Below are 5,870 nucleotides of genomic sequence, written 5' to 3'. Positions count from 1 at the left end.
AACTACTGGGTTGAGGGTAACGTCGCCTTCAAAAGAGGGGCCTACTACAATAACTAAGATAATCTCTTAAACAAGTGCAAAAGTGCGAAAATAATCAAAGGTTATACTAATACACGAGTCGGATCCAAGTGATTCATCTTGTCTATCTGTTTTTATTTTATTTTATTTTTCAGCATTTAGTTAGTTTTTAATTTTCTTAGTTTAAAATATTTCTCTCACTTTTTTATTTGATTAGACGTTGAGGATAAACCGGTATTAAAAGCTCTTGTGTCCTTGGACGACCTCAGTATCTTACCAACACTATACTACGTCCACGATGGGTGCACTTGCCCATATGTGTGTTTAGTGTTAGTGAATATCGTGTTTTATAAATATAAAACTTGGTTAAAGGTGTAAAAAGGGCTTAATTATACATTAAAAATATAACACACTTCACGCACATCAAGTTTTTGGCGCCGTTGCCGGGGACACAAGGATTTTAAGAAAGCTTAAAATCGACGGCCTAATCAGTTTTTTAAAACCTTTTCAAAATGCGCGCACATTTTTCTGCATTTTAGTTTAGTTTGCATTTACAGTAGCCTAAACACGGGGCCGTGCTCGCTGAACACGCCCCCGTGCTGCATATTTTTAGTTAGATACCCAGATACAGAGTCTGAACACGGGGCCGTGCTCATTCAACACGCCCCCATGTCCACAATGACCAGTAACTTTAATTAAAACGCCCAGATACAGACCCTGAACACGGGGCCGTGTTCACCCAACACGGGGCCATGTCCAGCTTCTGTTTCTGTCTTTATTTTTGTTTTCTGGTCCCGAGACTCAGTTGTGGTCTGTTGAGCGATTCTTATGGATCAATACTCAAGAGGCTACAACTACACCTATGATGAGGATGATTATAGGGGTAATTATTGCACTAACTGTCGTAACACACGCTCGGTTCAATATAATAACTCATATCAACCATCCGCTTCATACAACTATTATGAGGAGCCCAGGTACGAGCCATCAACTTCATACACATCCTATGAAGACCAAAGGTATGAACCTCCTCCCTCATACTCATATTTTGATGAACCAAGGTATGAGCCTTCATACTCATACTTTGATGACTCAAGATATGAGCCACCACCTTCATACTCTTATTATGGGGAACCATGGCGTGAACAACCCACCTCATATGAGTACTATGAAGAACAAAGTTTCGACCCTTATCCATCATATACTTACAATGAAGAACAATGGTGTGAACCATCTACTTCATATGAGTACTATGAGGAGCCAAGGATCGAACAACCGGATTCAAGCTTTGAGGATCCAAATTCTTTTTCTCTCACCGAAGTGACCAATAGGATATTAGAACACATTAAAACTATCGAACGTTACATGAAAGAATCTCGCGCAAGGGAAGAGGAATCCCGCGCAAGAGAAGAATTAAATTGTAATAATAACGTAGAGGTAGTCGAAAATGTAAAAATGGAAGAACAAGAAAGTGAAAAAACGACACATGAGTTAAACAATGAAAAAGGTGAATCCGATAATGTTAAAATTCATGAAGAGTCTAATTTTGAAGAAATTACTCTCTTGTCGCCCACTTTCGAAAATCATTGTTTAGTAACCCCTCATGCCACGTTTTTAAAAGAGTTAAACACTAGTGCTAAAATCAAAAAATTAGTAAGTGTTAAGTTAACTAATGATCAAACTTCGCTAATAAAAGAAGACCCTTTTGATATTAACATTACACCGGTTCCATGTTTCTTTCAAAATTCCTTTATTAGTAATATCACCATTGACAAAGATCTTTGTGTTAACATAATGCCTAACTACATTTTTGAAAAATTAAGTATTAGTGATTTTACTCCACTTCAAATACCTATTTTTCTATCCGATCGAAAAGTGATAAGATCAATCGGTGTAGTTGAAGATGTTTTGGTTCACACAAATCAATTGGTAATCCCAACCGACTTCGTCATCCTTGATGACGCCCCTCTAGTCTTGGGAAAACCTTTTGTACAAACTCATAAAGCATTGAAAAAATCTACCTCTTCAATTAGGGGCATTCAAAAAGAGCATAGATTTTGAGCGTTCAATGAAATATCCTTTTGGCAATAATGACCCCCTAATTGAAGATGAAGCTGAACCACCTGATACAACTAAAGAAGATGACCACTTCGTCGAAGAAGAGATCGCCATAGAACAAACCTTTAAGGTTCTTAATCTAGATGAGCCACAAAATAAGGTGTCTTCTAAAGACCCACCCATTGAGCTCAAAGAACTTCCTAAAGGTTTGGAATATGCTTTTCTAGGCAAAGATGGTAGTTTACCTGTAATTATTTCATCTAAATTAAGTAACATAGAAAAAGAGAAGTTAGTTAATCTACTTAAAAAACACAAAAACGCGATCGCTTGGAAGCTTGTAGATATTAAAGGAATAAGCCCTTCCATGTGCACGCACAAAATTTTAATGAATGATGACTACAAAACAGTAATTCAACCACAATGAAGAGTGAATCCCAATGTTCAAGAAGTGGTTAAAAATGAAGTCATCAAGCTGCTTGACGCCGGACTAATCTACCCTATCTCCGATAGTCCGTGGGTAAGTCCCGTCCAAGTAGTCCCAAAGAAAGGAGGTATGACGGTAATAACTAATGAGAAAAATGAATTAATACCAACGAGAACCGTCACAGGATGGAGAGTTTGTATAGATTATAGGCGATTGAATGAAGCAACAAGGAAAGACCACTTTCCTTTACCTTTCATTGATCAAATGTTAGAACGACTATCCGGTCATAAATTTTATTGTTTCTTAGATGGTTTTTCAGGTTACTTTCAAATACCGATAGCACCAGAAGACCAAGAGAAAACAACTTTCACATGTCCCTACGGAACTTTCGCATATCGACGCACGCCATTCGGTCTATGTAATGCACCTGCAACATTCCAACGTTGTATGGTAGCCATTTTCCATGATATGATAGAAAAGACAATGGAAGTCTTCATGGACGACTTTTCCATCTTTGGAGACTCATATGACCAATGCCTCGATAATCTTGAACGAATGCTATCCCGATGTGAGGAAACTAACCTCGCCCTTAACTGGGAAAAATGCCATTTCATGGTAACAGAGGGAATAGTACTCGGTCACAAAATCTCAAGCGAAGGAATGGAAGTTGATCGAGCAAAAATAGAAACTATTTCTCGATTACCTCCACCATCCTCCGTAAGAGCAATCAGAAGTTTCTTAGGGCACGCCGGATTTTATAGAAGGTTTATCAAGGACTTTTCAAAAATTTCAAGACCTCTAACAAAATTACTTGAAAAAGATGCACCCTTCATCTTTGACAAGGAATGCAATCAGGCATTTCTAACCCTCAAAGAAATGCTAGTCAATGCACCTATCATGATAGCGCCCGATTGGAAATTTCCTTTCGAAATCATGTGTGATGCAAGTGACTTTGCTGTTGGAGCAGTCTTGGGACAAAGAAAAGAAAAGCATTTCCACCCAATCTATTATGCTAGTAAAACGCTTAACGATGCACAAGAAAATTATACAACTACAGAAAAAGAATTACTAGCAGTGGTGTTTGCTTTTGATAAATTCCGTTCTTACCTTGTTCTTTCTAAAACTGTAGTCTATACAGACCATGCAGCCATCAGGTACCTCTTCAAGAAACAAGACGCAAAACCCCGTTTGATCAGATGGATTCTACTCCTCCAAGAATTCGACATCGAAATCAGGGACAAAAGAGGAGCAGAAAACACTGCTGCAGATCATCTCTCGCGCCTAGAAGACCCAGCTTTGGAAACGACCAGGGACGAGCAAATCAACGAGAAATTTCCCACAGAATCCTTGGAGATGATGGAGAGTAGACAAGAGCCATGGTATGCCGACTATGCTAATTACCTAGCTAGCGGTATAGTCACCAAAGGATGGCCACATCATCAAAGAAAGAAATTCTTTGCTGATGTAAAGCATTACTTTTGGGAAGACCCCTATCTTTTCAAAATGTGTGCCGACCAGCTCATCCGAAGGTGTGTCCATGGTAACGAAGCACGAAGAATTCTCCGTCATTGTCATGAAGGTCCATACGGAGGACATCATGGTGCCGCAAGTACCACGCGAAAGGTATTTGATTCAGGATTTTACTGGCCAACCATTTACAAGGATGCACAAAACCTTGTAAAGACATGTGATGCCTGCCAAAGATCAGGTAATATTTCTTCCAAAAACGAAATGCCTCAAAATGGCATTCTCGTTTGTGAAATCTTTGATGTGTGGGGACTCGATTTCATGGGACCTTTCCCGCTGTCAAAAGGAAACAAATATATACTTGTGGCAGTCGATTACTTGTCTAAATGGGCGGAGGCCGAGGCTCTTCCAACAAATGATGGAAGAGTGGTGGTAAAATTTCTGAAAAAACTGTTTTCTCGCTTCGGGACACCAAAAGCTTTGATAAGTGATAGAGGTACCCATTTTTGCAATCATCAACTCGAAAAAATATTAACAAGGTATGGGGTCTATCACCGGGTCTCAACAGCGTATCACCCTCAAACAAATGGGCAAGCCGAAGTGACTAATCGAGGTTTAAAAAGAATACTTGAAAAAACCGTAGGACTAAATAAAAAGGAATGGGCCGACAAATTAGACGATGCTTTATGGGCCTTTCGAACTGCGTATAAAACCACTATAGGCACAACCCCATATAAGCTCGTCTATGGAAAAAGTTGTCACTTGCCAGTAGAAATAGCTCACAAAGCCTACTGGGCAATAAAAAATGTGAACTTAGATTTAGAAACTGCCGGTAAAAATCGATTTTGTCAAATAAATGAATTAGACGAACTAAGGAATTACGCATATTCCAACTCCGAAATTTATAAGGAAAGAATGAAAGATTTACATGATAAATATATTAAGACTAATGAATTTCGGGTAGGAGATCAGGTTCTATTGTTTAATTCACGACTTCGATTATTTCCTGGTAAGCTAAAATCTAGGTGGTCAGGACCTTTTTCCGTCACCCATGTTTTTCCACACGGTGCAGTAGAAATTAAAACTCGAAATGGGATACCATTTAAAGTCAATGGCCAACGGCTAAAACTCTACCGAGGATCCATTGAGGATGAGGAAGAAGAGATATCACTTCAAACGGTCAACGAATAAACTCGTACCCAACATGTTACGAACAGGCAAGTGTACGTCGAAAACCGGTAAGTCTTCTAACCATTTTCGGAAAAAGGGGCATGCACACGAGCACAAAAAAAAAAACCTTTGCTCGGCACGGGGCCGTGTCCGCTGGACACGGGGCCGTGTCGAGGCAACTGTCGGGATAAAACCCTCTTTTCATAACAGTTACCTCATTCCACACGCCCCGTATTGCCGAAAACGCTCTGGTTCCAGGCGATTTTCCGCAGATTTCCGACGTCACTACCACGTTTAACAACATCAAGGTATGATTCTATCATCTTTAGTAGTTAGATTAGTTACTTGCATGTAGTTAAAACATCAAAAATTGGGGAAAAATCTAGGGTTCTTCGTGTTCATCCGGATCGAACTTCAAATTTTTGATGTAATCTGTTAGAGGTAGTTTAGATTAGTGTAGTAGAAAGTAAATACACATGTATTGTTGATAGATTCGTTCGATTTCCCACTAAAACCCCAAACCCTTGTTTTTGAACCAAAAAAGACAAAATCGGAAGGGTAAACGGTTTGTTTTGGGAAAAACGACACTTAGGGTTTCATTTTCGGGGGAAACCGCAGCTATTGGGCTAAAAATTTTCAGGTTTTCGAAACCGGGGCGAAAAATGAACTTTTTGGGTTACAGACGCCTGGACACGGGGCCGTGGCCGCTGAACACGGGGCCGTGTCCAGCCCA

This window comes from Helianthus annuus, chromosome 17 (genome assembly GCF_002127325.2).
Source record: "Helianthus annuus cultivar XRQ/B chromosome 17, HanXRQr2.0-SUNRISE, whole genome shotgun sequence".
NCBI classification, from domain to species: Eukaryota; Viridiplantae; Streptophyta; class Magnoliopsida; order Asterales; family Asteraceae; genus Helianthus; species Helianthus annuus.
This window is presented reverse-complemented; position numbering follows the sequence as displayed.